This window comes from Pseudophryne corroboree, chromosome 4 (assembly GCF_028390025.1).
Source record: "Pseudophryne corroboree isolate aPseCor3 chromosome 4, aPseCor3.hap2, whole genome shotgun sequence".
In the NCBI taxonomy this organism is placed as follows: Eukaryota; Metazoa; Chordata; class Amphibia; order Anura; family Myobatrachidae; genus Pseudophryne; species Pseudophryne corroboree.
In genome coordinates, this window is record NC_086447.1 from 704,418,408 (window position 1) to 704,444,191 (window position 25,784).

At 42.2% G+C, this 25,784-nt stretch overlaps 1 protein-coding gene and 1 long non-coding RNA gene across 6 annotated transcripts in view; one reads left to right on the forward strand and one right to left on the reverse strand.

The window, feature by feature from the left end:
• LTBP1 (latent transforming growth factor beta binding protein 1) overlaps positions 1-25,784 on the forward strand; it is a 660,590-nt gene that overhangs the window by 560,007 nt on the left and 74,799 nt on the right. The window lies entirely within an intron of this gene.
• Positions 1-25,784, reverse strand: part of LOC134910199 (uncharacterized) — a 143,647-nt gene that overhangs the window by 25,917 nt on the left and 91,946 nt on the right. The gene's annotated exons all lie outside the window — the stretch shown is intronic.

Here is a 25,784-nt window from a genome sequence, read left to right on the forward strand (position 1 = left end):
AATTTTACATATTTCAATAAAACCAATTTTTTACAGCTAATTATTCCTATTACATCTGAATATATGTAGACTAAACATATTAATATATACAAAGTACACTCATAGCTGAAACTGAAAATAATAATAGTCTTATTAGAATTAAATAAATCTGAATGCTAATACAAAATGGAGAATGCAAAAGCACTTATCAGAGAAACACACACACACACACACACACACACACACACACACACACACACACACACACAAAGGAGGAGTTAAGCATAAGCACTGGGCATGTTACTGGCATTAAACATTTTGAATAAAAACACTATGTTTTTAGTGTAATAGGCTTTTTTTTTTAATATGTCACGGCGCCGTACCTGTACTAACAGCATAATAAAAGAAGACTGAGTGATTTTTAGTAGAAAAGCCATTTGGTTCAAACCAAGGTGGTTTAAAGCAGCCAACCCTGCTGCCAAACTTTCTGTGAGATGACCTTATTGCCATATAATCATGGAATCTGAATCATGAATACAACTGTAAGGAATACTTACAACATTGCTTTCCTTGGCAAAACACACACACAGACATGAGGGTTGGCACAATGTTCTTTCTGGTTTATCCACATTTTGTTTGAATGGGTACTTTGTAATTAAAATTAGTTAGTCATAAAGTTATTAGTTATTATTGGTAAAGGGGAATTCTCAGAAACAAGTACTAGGTGTATGTAAGCTGAAGTCTGAAATAAATGTATCATCAATGAATACAAACCTGAATACATAATAGAAAGAGGCACAATTAATATTACATTTTATTGACCATTCAATCCATCAGCAGCAAAATGTTAGTGTAAGTAAATGAAAGAACCAGGAAACTCATTACTTGCCAGGTTCTGATTGTGTATACAAATTTGGAGATGGGAGCACAGTGGAGCGGGGAGTATGGTGATGCCTTCACTGAATATGCTCCGGTTCGATCCAATACCTCCTTTACTCACTCACCTCCGGGACTCAGAAGGACCGCAATCCCCTGCATTGGTGATCGTTTACCCACTGCCTCTGTGACAATTTTCTTTTATGTGAAGAACCGTAAAGAGAATATAGACAAGCGCATAGTTGCTGACATTTTAATAATGCATCCTGGGAGATACTGGAGGAGAGGGGCAACGAATGCTGAGGGGCAGCTCAGTGCTGTGACTTGAGACAGTGCGTGGGTGCCACAATGACGCTTTCCGACGATAATCGCATACTCAAGCCCCTAGGTTGTTCACTTCACTGAGGAAATGAGCAGATGAAGGAGGCTGAATTACTCGCTTTAGGGCTTGGGAGAGCGCCCCAAAATTCAAGAGTCTCCCAGATATCCTAGGCGAGTAGGCAGATATGGACAAGGGTAGAACATATGTGAACTACAGTATACCAAAATCTAGACTGCTCCAACAGTTTACCCTCACACAGAATATATATAACCAGTGTATTTGTGCCATGACTTCACCTCAAGGAAGGAATAGGAAAACAATTGTCTGTTGTTGAATACTATAGGTCTGTTATGTCAACATTCTTAAAAGGATATGATCCTGCTATATACCTATAAGAGGGTGGTATTCAGTTTGCCGGCTGTTGTGATCCCAGATGTATACACTGGTTGTAGTCTATAAGTTCTATAACTAATGGACAGCTGTGGAATTTCATTTCTTAATGCTTTTTATTCAATATTTAAAGGGAATAGAGGGCTGACAAGTTAGTCAGGAGTATATAGTCATTCCTTCCATGTTTATATTAGCACGCAGTTGTCCTCAGAGGGCCTAATTCATTAAGGATTACAAATGCAAAACTGCTCGTAGCAGCTTTGCATTTGCAGTCCTTAGCTCCACTTCCTCTCTGCATCGGTCACGATGTTTATCTGCGATGGCAGGCTGAGTAAGCTTCAGCTTACTCAGCCTTGTTGCCGCAGTGTGGTTCGGGGGGCCACTCCCAGAAAACGGGAGCAACACTCCCCCATTTTCCTGAACGTCAGCCGCCCCTGCCCCCTGTCCTTCCATGTGAACGCAGGCAGAGGCATTTGCATTTTTGAGAAGAGAACGTAGGATCTGTTCTGCACATGCGCGGAATGGTGCGCATGTGCAGCTTACTGAATCAGGCCCAGAGACAGGAATTCCACACTTTTACATTATACCGCAGGATAATAATTTGCCTATTTCATTAGAATACAACAGAAAATAATATATCCACATTTTACAGTAAGTGTAACTGGGATTTTGCTCAAGGCAGAATGACCAATAAATCACATTGGGAGAGAGGTGTTTGTGTTTCTTGTCTCTCTTTCACGTACTCCTAAACCATGTATTTCAGAACCTAAATTATGTTGTGTGAAGGCTCACCTCTGTCATGTTGATTGAGAATCCAAAATGTAACATTATAACATGAACCAATGCTTTCCTTTTTAAAATGTAAAAATCACATACTCTGCAAATTACTTTGGAGGCTAGATTCTACCGAGATTGTTTGGCTTAAGTACCATGTACCGTCTTGTGGTATTTGGCATTTCTGAGATTGTTTTGATATAGAAACACAATTCACACTAAATAGACCTCACAATTTATCTATAACTTTCACATACATTTTTTAATACAGATGTGTATGTCATTATTGTTCTTACAATATATTGTATGTTCTTACATTTCTGTGGTGTGAATTTGGCCTTCCTACATTTATTGAATTCCTTTAAGCTACTTTGGCCACAAGTCTAGCTTTCCAAAATATACATTCACTCATTGCCCTTCCATAAAGAGTTGTAAGCTGGTTTTTATCATTTTCAGGCATTTTTGTTAGTTTTTTCCTGCCCTATGAAGAATTCCTGCAAGCATACTGAATATCAGTTTTACTGTAATGAACATGTTTCACACCTAAGTGCTTCTTAGGTCCGATAAATTATAATAAGGTTAGTACTGGTGACAGTACTGGGAAGATATAGGCTTCAATCTCTCAGTACCTAACGTCGGTGACGTTAGGTACTGAGGCCAGCTACAAAATGAATTACGTTCTAGAGCTTGGTAAATTCTGTAATTAAGGAGTCTCCACAGAAACCTATGAGGGCTGGTTTTGTGGTCCACTTGTGAAAGCCCTAAGACTTCTCCCTTTTATTTCATTGGTCTTTATCCCTCTCACCTCTTTTTTTGGCTAACCATAGGCTCCCACTAGGTGTCAATCCACCTCTCTTTTGTAGGGTCTCTTTAGAGTTGGTCAGCTGGTGAAGGATACAGGTATTAAACAATTTTCAGAGATTCAAGAAGAATGTAATACCCCACATTCTGATTTTTGGAAGTTCCTACAAGTTCGCCATTTTCTAAATTCAGCAAATAGGACAGTCCTTGCCAAGAGGGATCTTACCTCTTTTGAGAAACTCTGCATCTCACCCCAATCTCCCTCCCACACAGTATTTGCTCTTTACTAGTTACTATTTGTTAACCAGACTACCCCCATGCTGACCTTGCTAAGGCCTGGAAAAAAATACTTGTGCCTTTCTTTATCCAACCGGGAGTGGAAGTAATACAAAGCTCTATTTGTATTACTGTAAAAGAGAGACAGTACAAGATCTTAATGAGATAGTACAGACACCCCTCTTTGCTTCATGCTATGTATCTCTCCACCCCTGGTTCCTGTTGGAGATGTTCCTCTGCTCTAGGTTCTCTGTGTCATGTCTGGTGGGATTGGCCTTGCTTATCAAATTTCTGGGCTGACGTTATTGCCACCTTACTGAAGTACCTAAAGACCCTGCGTTTTGGTTACTCAGCCACTTTTCAATACTGGTGCATAAATATAAATAAAAAATCATTACTCTGGCATCTTGGTAATGCAGCTCGCTCAGTTATCCCGTTATAGTGGAACTCTCCTAAACCTTCTACACGCAAGGAATGGTTCCATAAGATGAATTATTTTATCTCAATGGAGGACATCTTGGTCAATTCAATAGAAAAACTGTCTGATGTTGCTAGTCCCTGGTTCCCTTAGTTGAAATAGAAGTCCTCAGCTGACTATAAGACTTGCATGACTGTGATCCTGCAAGAAACGTGATCTGAGTTCTTAAATTCTTTGATGCAATCCATTCTTCTCCCCTATATTCATGGACTGCAGCCTTTTTCTTGCTTTCTTTTTTTTTTTTTACTCCATGGCGGCTGTTGCCTCACTTTTCCCTTTTCTACCATTCCCCTTTCCTTCCCTTTCTACTTCCTGCCTTATGTTTCTTCTTTTTCCTCTTTGTAGTTACTGTTATTCTGTATAAGATTAAGAACTATAAATTACTAGCTGAAGCACCCTGAGTTGCCTGGGTTTAAGCTAATTTATCAATGAGTTAGATGTAACTATCCACATTTTAAGCAGCTTAGCAGCTCTTCCAACACACCCATGAGATGGCTGCCAAATGTCTTTTTTTTTTATGAGGTGTCGCCAGTAGCCCTAATCCCCAGCTTTCCTTTCTGTTCTTTTTTATAATCACAAAAAAAAAAAAATGTAAAAGAGAAAGAGACACTGTGAAGGTGTAAAAATTATTGTTGAAAACTGTGACTGTTTGCCTCATGTCCCTCCTGTTTAAAAATAAAAAATGCAAAAAAACCAACAAAAAAAACACTATAAATGTGTAAAGATTATTATAGATTATTGGAAGGGTGTGTGCAAGTCTGGGGGAACCCTCATGTCGGTCAGATACCTGGCCGGAAAGCCAGCAGACCAGTCTGGGGCGGGACTAAATCAGACACAGAAAACGAGACAGACAGCAGAAGAGAAAAGGAAAGAAATTGAAAGGGGTAGAGAAGGAATAAAAAATGAAAGAGAAAGCAAACCACACAGTATTCACAGGATGCTGTCAAAAAACACAGTCCCGGTCCAACGATATCAGAAGCAAGAGACCTCCCAGCTCCAGGAACAGAGATACTGTATGAATCACCTAAAAGAGATTTACCTGTTTCGTCCCTCGTTGTCACCAGTCACATTGTTTTATACAGTATGCTGCCTTGTCCTGTATATTAGTAGCTGTTGGGATTGTTGGTTTATCTCCTTCATAGAGACTGGCCCACAAGGGCAAACAATGTTAATCTGAAGCCATTGAGCTAAGCATGGTGCAAGGAAAACATAGAGGCAGGATGGCACTGCTACTTTCCAATCTCAAACTGTGAGAAATAGATGGTACAGGTCTCTCCGGCTTCTTATTCTCCAGCAGTGCAGCCGTCCAACAGAGGATGCCCTTTCTGATGGTGCCCTTTCTGAGATTGGCCTTGCTGAGGTTGGTCTTGCTGAAGTTGGTCTTGCTGAGGTTGGTCTTCCAGAGGTTGGTCTTGCTGAGGTTGGTCTTCCTGAGGCTACCCTTATTAATGGTCTGAGACGTCCTTATCTCAGCCATGTCCCATTGATGTTCTGGATTGGACCCGGTCCAATCAGCTGGGCTCCCTCTGGCTCATTGCAGCTGCTGATGTAGTTCACAGTAAAAAGTGGTGAACAAAAGTTCAGATCTGATTGTGCGCTCTGATCTGGTCACTGGTTACTTGCGGGAAGTATTTACTAGGTACAGACTAGTTCACTCTTCCTGAGACTTTTCTCATGTGTCAGCATCAGCTTCAACTGAGTAAATACTAGTGATATTGCCATGAGCTGGGGTTTTATACCATGCATGGAGAATTCAAATGTGTCATGCGGGCGGCAATTGGGGGTGGCAATTTGTGATGGCTGTGCATCAGCTCTCTACCCTATACCCCACACCATCATCTCCCCACTGATATTACACAGTGACACATGAGGGAAATTACATGTTAGTGCTAAGGAGTCATTACACCAAGTGGTTTGGGGCATTTACTGGAACCAGCTCAATTCTGCTGCTGGACCCAGTGAGCTCAGCTATCATTGCTACTGCCATCAATTGGTGATCTCTGTGGTGACAGCTGGCAAATGTTATAACAGTATATGGAATATCTACAGATGGAGCCACGCTCATCTTGACTTCTCTGCTGCACCTAGGTGCACCATGGTTTATTAGCATAAACCTTTCATCTGTCAATCTCAATACAATACAGAGAGAACAATACAGCAGGGGGTTAACTCATTGCAGCAGGGGATTAAGTCCGACGGCCCTGGCTCAGTTATTCCTATTAAAGGCAAAGATGAAGATGGCTCCATCTGTATCTCTCTCTCTCTCTCTTTATATATATATATATATATATATATATATGGTTAAAGAAAAACTGCGGCACTGTGAGACTTGTCAATGGCTGTGTTTACGTTCATGAAATCATAACAGCATCACCAACATTTCGGGGCTATCAACCCCTTTGTCAAGGTGTCTGATGTGCCGCAGTTTTACATTAACCTTTTGCATCTATCTTGCTGAGGGCACTGTAGCGGATCATTACTCAGAGGAGTGCCGGGCTGTGTCTCCAATATGTATGCCTATAAAAGCACAGAAGCTCACTACAATATGACCACCGCCGCTCTATCTCATTATCTAATTCTGTCTGCGGCCACCTGACTTCTTGAAAATGGCCCCATAAGAGGAAACAAAGGAGAAATGAATGACTAGAACTACTAAAGCCGGCGCATGCGCATTACGGGCCTCTGGCTACCAGAAGTGGGGCGGAGGTGACAAAAGACGCAACTCGGACAGGAAGTCACCGGCTGCGGCATTTACTTATAAATATCTCTGTGTATTTTAATAATTTTAAAGTATAAATGTAGTGGTTCAGCTCATCACTTTATTCTTTACATTCTAACCCCTTTTTGACATTATTATTCATACCCTAAATGCTTTATTGTACTAATGATAGGAAGTGATGTAATTAATCACTTCACATTAATTTGGGTATATATTAAAGTACTGTCCCATTCATACACCACCCCTTGATGAAGTCTGACCAGACAAAACGTGTTGGGTGATACCTGATATACTTACCTTCTCAAGTTAAGCTTTTTGGAAACTTTTATTCTTTTTACAAATATTTAATCTTCTTAGATCGCTGTAGTCTCATCTCCTGTATTTACCATTTAGAGGTTCTTTTTACTCCTTTTTATTTTTTGCGTTAATTTTTTGTGATATCAGCCTGATGTCTTGAGTCCTGAGTGCTAGTTTTGTAATAAAACCATGTATACTTTTATCATATTAAATGAGTAAACAGTCTACCTATTTATATACGTCACCAGTGGTCGCTTAGATATATCTTATCAGCATTGCCTATATATATATATATATATATATACACTGCTCAAAAAAATAAAGGGAACACTTAATCAACACAATGTAACTCCAAGTCAATCACACTTCTGTGAAATCAAACTGTCCACTTAGGATGCAACACCGATTGACAATCAATTTCACATGCTGTTGTGCAAATGGAATAGACAACAGGTGGAAATTATAGGCAATTAGCAAGACACCCCCAATAAAGGAGTTGTTCTGCAGGTGGTGACCACAGACCACTTCTCAGCTCCTATGCTTTCTGGCTGATGTTTTGGTCACTTTTGAAAGCTGGCGGTGCTTTCACTCTAGTGGTAGCATGAGACGGAGTCTACAACCCACACAAGTGGCTCTGGTAGTGCAGCTCATCCAGGATGGCACATCAATGCGAGCTGTGGCAAGAAGGTTTGCTGTGTCTGTCAGCGTAGTGTCCAGAGCATGGAGGCGCTACCAGGAGACAGGCCAGTACATCAGGAGATGTGGAGGATGCCGTAGGAGGGCAACAACCCAGCAACAGGACCGCTACCTCCGCCTTTGTGCAAGGAGGAACAGGAGGAGCACTGCCAGAGCCCTGCAAAATGACCTCCAGCAAGCCACAAATGTTCATGTGTCTACTCAAACGATCAGAAACAGACTCCATGAGGGTGGTATGAGGGCCCGACATCCACAAGTGGGGGTTGTGCTTACAGCCCAACACCGTGCAGGACGTTTGGCATTTGCCGGAGAACACCAAGAGTGGCAAATTCGCCACTGGCGCCCTGTGCTCTTCACAGATGAAAGCAGGTTCTCACTGAGCACATGTGACAGACGTGACAGAGTCTGGAGATGCCAAGGAGAACGTTCTGCTGCTTGCATCATCCTCCAGCATGACTGGTTTGGCAGTGGGTCAGTAATGGTGTGGGGCGGCATTTCTTTGGGGGGCCGCACAGCCCTCCATGTGCTCGCCAGAGGTAGCCTGACTGCCATTAGGTACCGAGATGAGATCCTCAGACCCCTTGTAAGACCATATGCTGGTGCGGTTGGCCCTGGGTTCCTCCTAATGCAAGACAATGCTAGACCGCATGTGGCTTGAGTGTGTCAGCAGTTCCTGCAAGACGAAGGCATTGATGCTATGGACTGGCCCGCCCGTTCCCCAGACCTGAATCTAATTGAGCACATCTGGGACATCATGTCTCGCTCCATCCACCAATGCCACGTTGCACCACAGACTGTCCAGGAGTTGGCGGATGCTTTAGTCCAGGTCTGGGAGGAGATCCCTCAGGAGACCATCCGCCACCTCATCAGGAGCATGCCCAGGCGTTGTAGGGAGGTCATACAGGCACATGGAGGTCACACACACTACTGAGCCTCATTTTGACTTGTTTTAAGGACATTACATCAAAGTTGGATCAGCCTGTAGTGTGTTTTTGCACTTTAATTTTGAGTGTGACTCCAAATCCAGACCTCCGTGGGTTAATAAATTTGATTTCCATTGATAATTTTTGTGTGATTTTGTTGTCAGCACATTCAACTATGTAAAGAACAAAGTATTTAATAAGAATATTTCATTCAGATCTAGGATGTGTTGTTTAAGTGTTCCCTTTATTTTTTTGAGCAGTGTATATATATATATATATATATATATATATATATACATACATACACACACGCAGTGTGTATATATGTATATATATATATATATATATATATATATATATACCAAATACATCGTACAAGCAGCGGCACTCGGAGGCTTTCACAGGTGAAAAAAATTGTGAAGATTTATTCCATATTACAGTATGTTCAGGCCAACGTTTCGGGGCACACACGCCCCTTTGTCAAGGTGAACCAAAAGTGAAGCTGCATTGGTTGCAGAGCACATTCCCTGGAAGACCATAATTTTGTGAAAGTGGATCCTCCATTGTAATATTGGGATAAAGGATGTGCCATAGCGTGTAAGTGCAATCACTGTATACACACACACACACACACACACACACTGTTTATAGATAGATATTACACACACATACAGGGCAGTATTGAGTTTGGCTGGGCCCAGGTACTTTTCAGGGGCTATGCACCCTTTAAAAAAAATACCAATGTTTTTTTATTTTAAGCGCCACCATGGCAGTCAGCAGCGTGTGCTGGGCTTAAGAGAAGAGTTGTAGCTGCTGCTGCCAGTTAAGGAGGAGGAAGCTTGGGGGCCTCCACTGGGCCCCTCCATCAGACCTGGACCCGGGTAATTTGTATCCTCTCCCCCCCTCTCTCAGCACCACTGCCCCTAGGCAGCCACCTACAGCTGCCGAATGGTAGAGCTGGCCCTGAATTGGGTATCTACAGTAGGTGAGGATAGGGGCCACAGTTAATGCTGTATGTGAAGATTTTGGGTGAAGGAAACATTTTCTAAAATGAATATAATGTTACATTTTAGGATGTCACACAAACATAGAGCCTTGTATTGGAGCAGTCTAAATATGTATAGAATATATAGTTTGCTGGAGCACTGTTCTGTAAGTGTATCTGCTATGGTGGTTTGAGGGAGAACGGATTGGAGGAAAATAACTAAGCTGTATGCACAGCAAGAGCATAGCTAGCAATAGTATGACCTGGCTGTAGCTCTATCAGAACACAGAAACGGGAAGGAGAATCAAATGATTATACCCCTCTCATATCGTTTAGCAAATTTCTTCCCTTACATTTCCATTACAGATGTAGCCACCTTTATCTTGAGTGGCCGCGGCGGTTGTCCCGTTCGACCATACGCAGCGTACTGTGGCGTAGCGAGGCGCGCCTAGCCACAGAGAGGCTATCTAATCGCACGGAGACAGACATTTGACGTTTGGCGTTACCTTTACGTGTAATACCTGCGATCAGCCACCAGATGTCGCTTTTTACAATCACCACTGCGCATGCGTGTGGTCTCCCGTAAAATACAATACTGACATACATAATAAGGACTACTTTACTAAGGCGTCTCATTACGCTGCATACAGCAAATACTGTACTCATTACGCTGCATTATTTAATACAGTACTGTACAGTATATACAGTACGACACCGACGCAAATACAGTAGTACAGCATACAGTATATGATCCATCTACAATACTTTATGAATACTGTATGTGAGCGTGCAAGTCCCGCAGACAAAACACAGTACTGTAAAACCAGTAGTGTACACTGTCGCAAATGGATGTGTGTTACAAGTTCACTATTGCCTCTCAAGATTAGGAATTTTCTACAGTGTTATCGTCCTAATCCCGTAGCCATTACAGCATAATCAAAACCAACGGATTTATACATTTGTCTGCGGCGAAGTGGTGAAGTGTTTCGCTTCCTATACTCAGAGTCCAGGGTTCGATTCCTTAAGTACTGTACGAATGCATGTTACTGTAGTTTTTTTCAGACACTTTATTATTTTTTTTATTCACATACTGCAAACCAGGGCATACAGTAGCTGCATGAGCGGTTCTATGCGATCGAGTCCGGTGTACCATAATGTGCAGGTTCTATGCAGGTTAAGGTACTATGCTCCGTACACAGTACACATACAATTCTGTAGCTGGGCAGACTGAATAGAAATGGCTACCACCTATGACTCCTTGCCCCACAGAGGCCCTAGGCTACGGAGCAAGTAATAGTCCAGATTGTACAGACTATGGGGCAATGCTGAATGAGCGTCACAATCCCCTAGCTAAAATACACAGTATGCATATTATGGTACACCGGACTCGATGACATACTGTAGCACACTGGCAAAATGGCCGCCGCCCCTGAACCCTTGTGCAGGTTATGGGGCAATGCTGAAGGAGCGTCACAATCCCCTAGCCAAAATACACAGGGGAGGGATAAGCTACTGTAGGATTGCATACAGTATTACGGTACACCGGACTCAATCGCATAGCACACTGTCAAAACGACCACTACCCATGAACCCCCACCTCCTGAACCCCCACCTCGTGGCAGGCAGCAGTTGGGTATGGAATGAGAAATGGCATAAGCTGTGCAGGCTACGGGGCGATGCTGAAGGAGCGTCACAATCCCCTAGCCAAAATACACAGAGATACTGTAAGCGAGGTCTATGCACATTACAGTACTGTACGTTACACCGGGCTCGGTCGCATAGCAAACTGACAAAACACAAGTTTTACAGTACATACAGTAAAGCAGGCCAAAGCTGCAGGAGAGTTTCTACTGTAAAGGTTCTATGCACCGTACGGTAATGTACACATACCTGTACAATTCTATAGCAGGGCAGACTCAATTGAAATGGCTACCGCCTGTGACTCCTACAGTAGCTCCTAGGAGGCACTCAGCTATGGAGCAAATAACAGCACAGATTTTGCAGGCTACGGGGCAATGCTGAAGGAGCGTCACAATCCCCTAGCTACAATACACAGGGGTGATAGAGATAATCGAGTGGCTGGAGGGGGGTCCCCTTGATTTAAGGGGCCCCCACTCCTCCAGGGTACTCCGGCCAGGTGTGACTAGTTGGGTATTTAATTCCATGGCCGCAGGGACCTGTATAAAAGTCTCCCCCGGCTGTGCATTATCTGTCCAGCTAGTGGAGCCCAGTGCTGATTCAAAAAATATGGGGAACCCCTACGCTTTTTTTGTCCCCCTTATTTTTTGCACCAGGACCAGGCGCAGAGCCCGGTGCTGGTTCTAAAAAGATGGGGGATCCCGTGTCCATTTTTTCCGTATTCCTTCCGGAATTCGACTGCAATTGCATATACAGTACTGTACCCCTTAATGTCACTGCTTACAGTATACAGTATTTAGACATGAGCTTGTGTACAGTATCTGTCATGAGGTGCTTTTTTCACTGACACTATAACTTTTTTCTATTGTGATATACTGTACAGAGGCGGCAAACTAGCCAAACGGGAATAATCAGCTTCTGCAGAATAAAATGAGATGCTACAGTACATGCCTATATTCTGTGAGTGACTGCGGCTCTATGAAATTAAATCAGAAAATTTAAATATGAAATGCATTACTAATGTGTGGCATTACTGTACTGTATGTGTATAAGGTGTACTACAATATTTTCTGGTGTAACATAAGGAAAGGGCACTACTGCATGGTCTAATGCAGTGGTTCTCAAACTTGGTCCTCAGGACCCCACACAGTGCATGTTTTGCAGGTAAACCAGCAAGTGCACAGATGTATTCATTACTAACTGACACATTTTAGAAGGTCCATACAGTAGGTGGAGCTAATTTTTTCACTTGTGATTCTGTGAGACCTGCAAAACCTGCACTGTGTGGGGTCCTGAGGACTGAGTTTGAGAACCTGTGGTCTAATGTAAATAAAGATGAATGTGGTGGGGTGTAATGTGAATAAGGGGCATTACTGTTAGGAGTAATGTGGTACTATGATATGATGTCATGAGAATAAGAGACACCACTGCATGATATAATGTGAATAAAGTTGCAGTACTGTGTTGTGTCATTTCATCTTCGGGTATTATTGTGTTACCATGCCCCTTCCCAGCAAGAACATACTGTACACTGTTTTGGGCTGGCACTAAATGTGCACATTGTTCTTATTTAGATTATAGGGGGTAGGAGCGCCAAAATGGGTGATGGTGCTGGGAAAGGGGTGCAGGGTTAGAGGCGGAACTACGTAGCATCTGTGCAAGAGGGCATCAGCCAAAATCTAGCCTAGGGCATCATGTTGGTCAGGTTTGGCTCTGATAATACTGTATACTGTACTCTTACTGTACTTTGCATTCAATACAGATACTGTTTGCACACAGGTTTTACATGAATCATTGGCAATGCTGCAGGAGTGTCTCATTAGGCAATCTAAAATATACCACGACTATGGGTGGGGATACAGTAGGGAAGTTCTGTCACCATAAGCTGTCTGCTGTGTATAGCATATTTCCATCTGAGATGCATTTGTGTGTTTGTAATAAGAAAAAAACATTTTACTGTACATTTAGTGGATACAGTATTTCTCCCCCATAATGACGTATCATACTGTACAGGTACCCTCATGTACTGTACCGTACCATACTGTAAAATTGAATATTTATTGGAAAAACATCAATATTAATGTAAAAATAAAGTATTACAACATCCGATTCCATGTACTGCACTGATCAAAATGTACAGTACTCTTATTCAGGACTTATAAAACTGAAAATAACTGTTCATACAGTACACATCAATAACATTACTACTGTATAATATTCTACATTAGTTTATGCAATAATCAGACAAAGGCAATTTTATCATTTTTTTTAATAATGCACCAATTTAAAATTTTAAACAGAAAATACAGAACTACATATTTGTGGCTTGACCATTTCTTTCAACTACAACAGGTAATACTTTATACAGGTGATTTATATAATTATTACAATGTTCAGGTGTGAGTACTTCTAGCCAAAATTTCTTTATCCCATCCACCAGTTGCTGTTTTGTTGTTGGCTTTGCAACACTCCTAACGTACCTCTTCAATTGAGCCCACACTAATTCGATTGGGTTCATGTCTGGTGATCTAATTAAAAAAAAAAAAAAAAGCGTATAGAAAAAATTAATTACAGTACATTACAGTAAATAGAGAAAATTAAACATACAATATTGTACTGTTTATTAAACAAAATTTTTTTTTACAGTACTAGAGTGCTATCCAAAATTTTACTTGTACACTGTTGAAAGAATACTCACTCTGGTGGTGTGCGTTCCCAATTCATACCTTTCTCTTCCATAAATTTGGCTGAGGCGGAGTGTTTAGGATCATTGTCTTGGAATATCCTATGGTGAGTTGGGTAATATTTATTCACAAATGGCACCATACATTTCTCTACTATTGTTTCTTGGAAATATTTCTTATCCATGATTCCTACAGAAATCAAAAAATGTTGTTCATTAATAAGCAACTCCTTTTATTGTGCAGTTACACGTACTCTACAGTACAACATGTATTTTTACAGAACACAGGCACAGAATAAAGTATAGTACTGTACTGTACCTTCGAAAAATAATAGGGGACCAGCTCCTAATCGTGATATGCCTCCCCATACATGGATTTTCAATGGATGCTTTGGGCGTGGTTTTAAAGAGATATGGTTACGTTTCCTGAATGACATTCTGGAGAACCGCTCAAGGGCAACAGACGATTCATCTGTGAAAATGACATCATCAAATGTTTCACCACTCTCAATCCATCGCCGTGCCTGTTCCACTCTCTTTTCTTTATTCACATCTCTTATCATTGGAGATATCCTGTGAAGAGCCAAAAATAATGAAATCAGATACAGTTATGAAATTACAGATTTACAGATTACTGTATATACAGTAGACTGTATGTGCAGTATACTGTATTATATACCTACTGTATACATTAAACTGTACATACAGTACATTAAGTTACATACAGAGTAATATATATATACATACTGTACATACACACAAACACACACACACAGTATACAGTATGTAATCATCACAATAAGCCGGCAATGCTTCATTGCTGTCTCTGAGTGCCTATACAGTAGGTATCTCTTTTGGGATAGAATACTGTATATACAGTATATACACACACACATACTGTATATAGTATAAAGTACACACTCTGTATAATGATTTATGGCATTATTATATCACGTATCAAGGGATTATTAACAGTGCATTTACTGTATGGTTTATACTGCTTTCAGTATTTTACCTTGTTGCGCCAAAGGTCCATCCCATTTTCTGTCGCATCCTTCTGATGCTGGTGGCCGATATGTCCAGGTCATACTTGGAATGGAGAATTCGTTTTATTTGCAGAGCAGTACGCTCATCATCCTCACGAGTTAGTTCCTCCACAATTTGTTGCACTCTCCTACAGTACAATACAGTATGAAAAATATGAATTCATGAACAGCACAATCACAGTTACAATTGATGAAGTTTTTATTTTATTTCAAAAAAATTGTTTATGGTATAAAGCAAGTCATTTAAACATTACAGTAGTGTACAGTACGTACCATGTGCATTTTGTAGGAAATACAAATCTGGGCGTTGTTCTCTCGAATGCATGATAGCGCACCGTTTCTAAAGTGACTATAATGCCACTTTCCTTGAGCCATGCATGGATCTCTTTGATGGTTTTATTTTCTTTTTTCATGTTGGCGATTATCTTGCTCATCGTTTTGTTGATAGTTACTGGCATGTTGTCCAACTATAATTCCTGTATGGAGAGAAAACATTTGTGAATACTGTAGTCTAAAATTTACACATCTGAAAATGCATAAGAGTTTTATGATAGAAGTTAATACTGTACATGTTTACTATCCAGTACCTGATGTTCAAATTTAAGTATTGTATACTGTACAGTACTGAAAATACAACTTCAGTGTTATGGACTGCAATTAGTTTCCTGTATGAAACAGATACAGTACAGTAAATAACCCTCCTTGGAAGTGCATGGGCCCTGTGAGACTTACAGTAGTGTACAGCATAAGGGTCGACTGACATGATGTACAAGCATTACATACAGTACATGTCAGTACTGTATGTAAATTCTTCAATTATTGCCTAACAACAATGCTGCTTACTGTATATTAAATACTGTAGGCCTAGAAATGTGCATCTCAATATAGTAGTTAAAAACACAGGGGCCTATGTGGATAAGCGAGTTCTATGCACACAAAAAATGGCCACCGACCGTGAACCCCCAGCACGTGGCAGCGCTCGGATATGTAGTGAGATACAGTATGGCATACATTTCACAGTTCAGGGGGCAATGCTGAAGGAGCGTCACAATCCCCTAGCTCAATTACATTGGGATAAGCGAGGTCTATGCACATTACGGTATACCGAGCTGGATCGCTTAGCAACCTGACAAAATGGCCGCCGACCGTGAACTCCCAGCACGTGGCAGCGCTCGGATATGTAGTGAGATACAATATGGCATACATTTCACAGTTCAGGGGGCAATGCTGAAGGAGCGTCACAATCCCCTAGCTCAATTACATTGGGATAAGCGAGGTCTACTGTATGCACATTACGGTATACCGAGCTGGATCGCTTAGCAACCTGACAAAATGGCCGCCGACCGTGAACTCCCAGCACGTGGCAGCGCTCGGATATGTAGTGAGATACAATATGGCATACATTTCACAGTTCAGGGGGCAATGCTGAAGGAGCGTCACAATCCCCTAGCTCAATGGTCTATGCACATTACGGTATACCGAGCTGGATCGCTTAGCAACCTGACAACATGGCCGCCGACCGTGAACTCCCAGCACGTGGCAGCGCTCGGATATGTAGTGAGAGATGGTATACATTTTAAAATACACCGGGATAAGTTGTACAGGCCATGGAGCAATGCACAGGGACATTCATCATTTACGTACAGTATATAAATAATTGTAAACCGTAAATGAAAGAATTACCGGTCAAATACTGTATGACGAAACTGTGTCAATGAGCTGGAACAGTATGGCCTGTGAAGAAGTTATCGAAGGCAGAAACGGAGAGCAAATTATCAGGAGATTTCTGAAAGGTCGGAGAAGATCCACACAGCAAGTCTGCCTACGAGGAAACAGCTTTGCAAAGTGGGTAGCGGGGCGGTGACTGAGACGCTCTTTTATTCACATTCACACAAAAGGAATTCTTACCGCTGTGATTGGTGCCAATATAGGCGCATTCATCCTTACACCAATCACAGAGCATACTGTACAGGTACTTTTGAATGTGAATAAAAGAGCGTTACAGTACTGTAGGTGGTGTTGTAGGGAGTACTATCCATAATAGTGGACTGTACTCAGAGCCAGCCATAAATAATATGATTCCCTAGTCAAGTTTTTGGATGCTGCCCCCTTGCACAGATGCTATTTCCGCCTCTGAGCCTGTACCCCTTTCCCAGCACCATCACCCCTCAACCATAGCAGTCGTCATTTTGGTGCTCCTCCAACTTACTGTACTGTATGTTTAAAATAGCAACAGTGTGCACATTCGGTGTGCATCCCAAAACGGTGCATGTTCTTGCTGGGAAGGGGCAAGGCCACACAGTAATTCCCCAATCTGAAATGACGCCACACAGTACTGCAACTTTATTCACAACATACTGTATCATGCAATAGTGTCTCTTTTTCTCGTTACATCATATGATAGTACCACATTACTCCTCAAAGTATTCCCACTTATTCACATTGCATCACATCATATTGCTCTTTGTTCACATTAGACCACACAGTAGTGCCCTTGCTACAGTATATGTTACACAACAAAGTACTGTATACACATAATGCTGCACATTAGTAATGCATTTTGTATGCACAGAATATACTGTAGGCATGCTGCATATCATATTAATCAGCAGAAGCTGCTTGTGCCCCTGGGCATTTGGCAAGTATGCCTATGCCTAGGGCAGGCTCAGACTGGAGATCAGTACGTAATCCCGCTGGACGGGATCCCGGCAGTCAAAATACAGACGCCGGAATCCCGACCACACAATCCCGACAGGGGCGGCGAGCGGAAAGCAGCCCCTTGCATGCTTGCTTCGCTCGCCACGCGGTGGGCACGGTGCCTCGCTACGCTCTACACACTATTATATCAGTAGTCAGGAAACGCAGCATGCATTTGTGGAGTGAAGAGGGTGAAAAAGGAGAGAAAGTACAGTTTGTACTGTAAGGTTATGTCAGAGGGTGTGAAGATGATCAGCTCAGTGTTATACATGTTACAGTAAGTTAGAATACAGTACAGTGCATTATGTATTTCTATTTTATTACCAGGTGTCTCCTCCACTGGTTGGCGACGGACTGTAAAAAGATAATACAGTACAGTTAGTCATATCAGTTTGACTTAAAATAATGTTGGAGAAAAAAAAATACTGTAATTACAGTACCAACTATTGCTACTGTACAGTATATTTACCAAAAATGTATTCTGGCTCGTCGTCTGTGGGTAAAAGAGAAGAATATTATAAGATACAGTATACAGTAAAAAGTATAGTAATAGTACACTAGTGTCCAGGCCCAGTGTCAGGTGGGTAAAAAAAGGTATGCTTGTGACAGGCATGGTGATTCCAAGGGACCCCACCGAGACCATCAGAAAATTTGTGAGTGACCCGTATGCCGGTGATTATGACTAGAATAAGGTACAGTAGCAACTCTTTTTTCTTTTGAATTATGTATACTGTACAGTACTGTATGTGCATATTGTACAGTACACTTAAAATATTTAGCAGTTACTGTAGTGGTAATTTTTGGGATGACAGTATTAGCATACTGTAAGCATCCAACTGAGGCCCCCAAACAGATGCCGCCACTAGGTACAGTACGTGCCTCTCGTGCCTAATGGGAAATTCATCACTGACAGTATCTAGAGAGATGAATGGAGAGACAGTGACAAGGGGTGAGAGAGAGAGAGAGAGAGAAATTGAGTAAGATGGGTGTTTTTTTTAGAACAGGATGTTGTCCATACAGTAGCAACCAATCAAATATTACCTACTGTACTGTATTATCGTCTGTAAGTGTAACTAGATACTGTAAATGTTAATGTGGGATGTGATCGGTTGCTACTGTATGGGCAATATCACCAGTTCAAACAAAAACAATTTTCATCCGATTTCTACGCATTTGCCAGAAAAATCTGATGAAAAGTGCTACTCTGATGGCATCAGATCAATGTCAGTAATAATTCTTACCACTAAATGCAGCAGCATCATCATCATCCTCCTCCTCCTCCGTGGCCTGTTCCAGTGTAGGGCCTGTAAAAAAAAACATTAATGTGAAAAAAAAAAAAGGTTAATTCCAGGAAATACACATACCCTCCAACATGGTACAAAATGCTCTGGTTCTGGACTTCCCTCTTAATTTATTATTGCCATCACCTGTGAAGAAACAGCTTTCTTATCATATAACTAGTTCAACACAGGTGATGGAAATCATAAATTAAGAGGGAAGTCTAGAAACAGAGCAGTGCGGCGGGTCATGTTGGAGGGTCTGCATACAGAAACATAGAATTTGATGACAAATACTGTAAGAACCACTTTGCCCATCTAATCTGCCTCTTTTTTTTAACCTTTTTTTTACATCAAACCTTATAACAATTTTCCCCAAACATCACATGATGCAAAGATAAATAAATAAAAAAATAAATAAAAAAAGAGGTGCAAGATGGAATTGTGATTGGGCCCTCCCAACCACCCTTATGTTATATAAACAGGGTCTGCCACACGACTGTGGCTGAAATGACTGGTTGGTTTGGGCCCCCACCAAAAAAAGAAGCAATCAATCTCTCCTTGCTCAAACTGGCTCTACAGAGGCACGATGTACCGGACTGGACTTACTTAATGGGTGCAGTGAGGTGATGGACATAGAGGTAGAGTCCTGGTCCTCCTCCTCCGCCACCGCCTGTGACAGTGTAGGGCCTGTGAAAGCAAAAAATCCATGAAATATACTTTTGTATTCTGTGTTGAATACAGTAAAGCAAAAATTCAGTCAGGAATTGGAGGAGGAGAGTAAATTTCGCACACAGAGACGAGAATGTCGAGGCCAGAATCAGGGGGTAGTGGAGGAGGGTTAGGATACCGTACCTCACCCTGTTGGGATTGCTGCAATCAGGATGCCACTGTCGGTCACCTGACCGCTAGAATCCTGACTGCTGGTCACGCAAACCCAACCCATTGGTTTAACACAATGTACAGTACAGTACAATACTGCAGTTTACTTACCAAGTTGGGGAGAGGGTTTTTCATCCTCACTGTCAATAATTACTGAGTTGAAAATAAAAAAATATTATAAACAAAATACAGTAGAGTACAGTTACTACAAAATTGCACAGTAGTACAGTGCTACAGGAGGCAGAGATATATTCATAATACAGTAGGAGCAGAATGACTGTCCAGCGGTAGGGGACATACAGTACTGTATTTAAAAGACCTGCTGTCTGGATCCCGACATTCAGAATGCAGAGTGTGGATTCAGAGTATGATTGGAGGGTTAGGCTAGTGGAGGGTGGGTCGGATGCACAATTTTGGGCACCATAATACAAAATGGATATCGTGGAACTACAAAAGGTTTAGAGGCGGGCGACCAAAGTGATGAAGTGGATTGAGAAGATGGAATACAAGGAAAGGCAGGCTAGGCATGTTTACATTGGAAAAGAGGAGATTAAGAGGGGACATGATTAACCTTTACAAATATACTGTATACAGTAAGGGGACAATACACAGGAACGGTTTTTGATAAGATGGACACAGAGGACACGTGCACAGTAACTCTTGTTGAAGTAGAGGCGATTTCGCACAGAGGCGAAAAGGGGTCTTCACAGTGAGGGAAATACTGTACAGTACATGTTTGGAATTCCCTGCCTGAAAAGTAATAAAAGTGGACTTGGTCAATACTTTTAAGAATGGGCTTGAGAAAATCCTACTGTACTTACTATAATCTGGCTCCTCTTCCTCCCCCGAATCAATGGGAATGAGCTCCTCCTCTGTATCAATTACGAGGCGGTCTGTGTGTAAAAGATGACAAGTATTGTAAAATACAAAAATTACAGTAATACTGTAGGAAACTAGTGTGTCTGTAACAAAAAGTAATTATTACCACTTCCGGAGCTCTCGGATGCAGCAGGTGGTGGTGGTGGTGGTGTTGGTACTGTGGGAAAAAAAATAACAGTACTGTAAGTGAAGCTGTCAATTTGAAACATGTACTGTACAGTATCCAGGACACATGTACAGTAGTGTAACAACGATGACAGTAGCACCAGAATTCTCGTTACACAATACCTGGCAGCGCAGCAGGTGGTGGTGGTGGTGGTACTGTGGGAAAAAAAATAACAGTACTGTAAGTGAAGCTGTCAATTGGAAACATGTACTGTACAGTATCCAGGACACATGTACAGTAGTGTAACAACGATGACAGTAGCACCAGAATTCTCGTTACACAATACCTGGCAGCGCAGCAGGTGGTGGTGGTGGTGGTGGTGGTGGTGGTACTGTGGGAAAAAAAATAACAGTACTGTAAGTGAAGCTGTCAATTGGAAACATGTACTGTACAGTATCCAGGACACATGTACAGTAGTGTAACAACGATGACAGTAGCACCAGAATTCTCGTTACACAATACCTGGCAGCGCAGCAGGTGGTGGTGGTGGTGGTGGTGGTACTGTGGGAAAAAAAATAACAGTACTGTAAGTGAAGCTGTCAATTGGAAACATGTACTGTACAGTATCCAGGACACATGTACAGTAGTGTAACAACGATGACAGTAGCACCAGAATTCTCGTTACACAATACCTGGCAGCGCAGCAGGTGGTGGTGGTGGTGGTGGTGGTGGTACTGTGGGAAAAAAAATAACAGTACTGTAAGTGAAGCTGTCAATTGGAAACATGTACTGCACAGTATCCAGGACACATGTACAGTAGTGTAACAACGATGACAGTAGCACCAGAATTCTCGTTACACAATACCTGGCAGCGCAGCAGGTGGTGGTGGTGGTGGTGGTGGTACTGTGGGAAAAAAAATAACAGTACTGTAAGTGAAGCTGTCAATTTGAAACATGTACTGTACAGTATCCAGGACACATGTACAGTAGTGTAACAACGATGACAGTAGCACCAGAATTCTCGTTACACAATACCTGGCAGCGCAGCAGGTGGTGGTGGTGGTGGTACTGTGGGAAAAAAAATAACAGTACTGTAAGTGAAGCTGTCAATTTGAAACATGTACTGCACAGTATCCAGGACCAAAAAGGGGTCCGGCCAATAAACAATCTGCATCAGAGAAGCAAGATACAGTATGCTTAAAGTATACAGTACTATATACTAGATCGCCAACAAACGTAAATTAACAAACAACTATCACTGGAATTTACCATCCTCATCCCGTAGCGAAGCACGGGTATTCAGCTATCTACAATGTTATTTATACTTTGTGTTTAATATTTACATTTAGTTTTGTAAACAGACATTCTTAACATTAACGGATTGCAGCGAGTTATCTGTGATGGTCAGGACAGGGGGTTGGGACTATAGAAATCACTATGTACTGTACACTACTGTATTTGACAATACTTACCAGCTTGGCGGCGCCTGTCCCGCCTCCTGTGACGTCGTGCTACCAGCCCTGTAAAAATATATATACAGTATAATGGCAGCATACTGTACAGCCAATGAAATTCAACATTGACAGCATCTTTATGACATCACAATAAATGGAATTGTTCATTCTAGTACCCTGCACCTAATCACTCAGGAGGGCATAGTGTACTGTACTGTCTTCAAAACTTAAGGGGCACATTTCTAAATGTGACATACAGTACACTTACAGTATCGCTACAGTACAGTAGGTCCAGGGTATTAGACAGAACACTACCTTTATAGACATTGTAACACACATAAGCATTGCCCTTATAAACATTATGACACACATCAGCATGCAGCCCTCCCACCCTTAACCATCTCAGTACTGTTCATTACATTACAAATTGATTTCATGACAGATGATGCAGTACTCACCTGAATTCATCTTATTCACGTCATGTCACAGTAGTGCAGTTTATTCACGTCACAGTACTGTCCTTGATTCACGTTGTGTCACACAGTAGAGCACCGTATTCACGTCACAGTACTGTCCTTGATTCACGTTGTGTCACACAGTAGAGCACCGTATTCACGTCACAGTACTGTCCTTGATTCACGTTGTGTCACACAGTAGAGCACCGTATTCACGTCACAGTACTGTCCTTGATTCACGTTGTGTCACACAGTAGAGCACCTTATTCACGTCACAGTACTGTCCTTGATTCACGTTGTGTCACACAGTAGAGCACCGTATTCACGTCACAGTACTGTCCTTGATTCACGTTGTGTCACACAGTAGAGCACCTTATTCACGTTACTGTACGTCACAGTAGTGCAGTAGTATATCCACATTACGTCACAAAGTAGAGATCTGCCAGTCATGAACCTTATGCAAGAGTAATGCACGTCAGAACACATTAGGCCACTGTAACATCCCTTAGAATAATTTCTGCCAAAGTAACATCCCTTAGAACACTGTACTATCTGAAACACAAATTTCGGCACACTGCAATTAAACCACACAATGCACTGCACGACTGCGTGATATGACAAACTGCACATTTCCCTGCAAAATATGATACAATGTACACTACACAAAAAACTGCAATTACCACATGTGTATACAGTACACTGCACGACAGTGCTGGCCCTAGCCAGGTACAGATACAGCCGCAGTCACGCAAAATATAGGCATGCCGCATATCATTTTAATCAGCAGAAGCTGCTGGTGCCCCTAAGCATAGCAAATGCCCTAGGCATTTGCCTACTGTAGTTTGCCTATGCCTAAGGCCGGCTCTGCTGCACGATGTGATTCACTATGTATTACACTCACTGCACAATACCATATTCTGAATGTACACTGCATGACACGCTGCAATTACGCAGCACGATACACTGTGATACATTGCATATACTGTACACTGCATGATACTGTACACTGCACAATCGTAGACCACCTGGATTGTAAAGAACTACTGTATATACACAAGTTTAAAAAAATAACAATTGTTTTTGTAAAACGCATGTCGATCTTTTTCCATGTCAACTTAACGACCATGTCAACCTACAGTAACTGGTGTCAACCAATTTCAAAAGCCGCACCATCTAGGTCGACGCAAAAAAACAAATTGACCTTTTGACCCGGGTTAATGTTTGGTCCTTGTTTAACCATTTGTTTACCACAAATACTGTACAGTGCTGTATAGACCGGATACCTGCTGCTACAGCAGCCCCTGCTATAATGTACTGTACCTGTAACTACAGTAACTTAAAGTACAGTAATCTACAGTAATGTACTGTACTTACAATCCCTTATGGCCTGCAGGCGTCGTGGGGTCCGCCTCACGAGGTCACTCCACCTCCTCTGGAGAGACCTCACCGTTCTCCTCCGGTTGTAGGTCCGGAGGATATCCCTGCTGGCCCTCCTATATGCCCTTACTTTCTCCTCGTTGCTGGCGAGAGTTCTGTCCCGCCAGCGAACGAGGAGACGCAGCTCACCCATAGCATAGGGACGGTCACGTACAGGTACTACAGGTACAGCAGCCATGCTTATGCTCAATGAGCGATCCAGACGTCGTGCGTCTCAGACGTCGTGCGTCTCAGGCGTCGTGCGTCTCAGACGTCGTGCGTCTCAGGCGTCGTGCGTTCCAGGCATTCAACGTACAGTACTGTAGTTACTGTACTTTGTGACAGTTTCCCTTAGTTTTACATATGCCCTTTCTTTGACCACAGTATTTTCCACTGTCTTGCCCTACGCCCTTCCCTCCTGGGAGCCTTCACAGGTCTTATGCTATACACAAATACCGAAGATGCACAGTCCGTCAGAATACACTCATTTCATTCACGCTGTTTGGGTGCATTTAGCGTAAAGAATCGCTCCTGCAGATGTACTTTGATTTATGTGAAACCTGTGTGCATCCTTCCATTGACTGTCTTACAATGGAAATAAAATAATACAGTGCATTATTACAGAAAAAAAAAAAAAAAAAAGAAAGAAAGCACATCATGTCTCGAACCCTGGACCCCCAGTGAGGGAGGTGGGAGCCTTCACCCCTAGCCCACGACGCCTCATGAGAGATTTCTAATTTCATGTGTGAAAGTACTGCAAACAGCGCCCGGCCCTCGCCCCATTGCTGTTGGTTTATGCCTTAGAGGACTCGGACGCTCGCATTTGTAAAGCACGGTGTTTTCCTCCGCCTCCTGCTAGCCTGTTGCCCTTCCCCCATGGGAGCCTGCACAGATCATGCAGTAGACAGGGAGGGAATGCAGGTCATGTGCAATACACAAACGCCCACTGTAGTACTATTTTGCTCACTTACAGTACCGTACTGTAGGTTGCATTTAGCGTAAAGAATCGCTCCTGCAGATGTACAGTACTTTGATTTATGTGAAACCTGTGTGCATCCTTCCATTGGATGTACTGTATTGGAGAGAAAAAAAAAATGTTAAAGTGAATGTCACGGGAACACATTAAAAATAAGGTTGGCACTTCCTTCCCATTGGTGTTGGTTTACAGTATGCCGTAGTGTACTCGGACGCTCATGTAATTGCATTTCAAAGGCACAGTATTTTCCATCGTCTCCCCCCTACCCCCATCGCCCTTCCCCCCTGGGGGCCTGCACAGGGAAGGAAATTCAGGTCCTGTGCAATGCACAAACGCTGAAGATCTACAGTACTGTTTTGCTTAGTTGGTAGCGCCAGAATACACTCATTTCATTCACGCTGTTTGGGTGCATTTAGCGTAAAGAATCGCTCCTGCAGATGTACTTTGATTTATGTGAAACCTGTGTGCATCCTTCCATTGACTGTCTTACAATGGAAATAAAATAATACAGTGCATTATTACAGAAAAAAAAGAAAAAAAAAAAAAGAAAGAAAGCACATCATGTCTCGAACCCTGGACCCCCAGTGAGGGAGGTGGGAGCCTTCACCCCTAGCCCACGACGCCTCATGAGAGATTTCTAATTTCATGTGTGAAAGTACTGCAAACAGCGCCCGGCCCTCGCCCCATTGCTGTTGGTTTATGCCTTAGAGGACTCGGACGCTCGCATTTGTAAAGCACGGTGTTTTCCTCCGCCTCCTG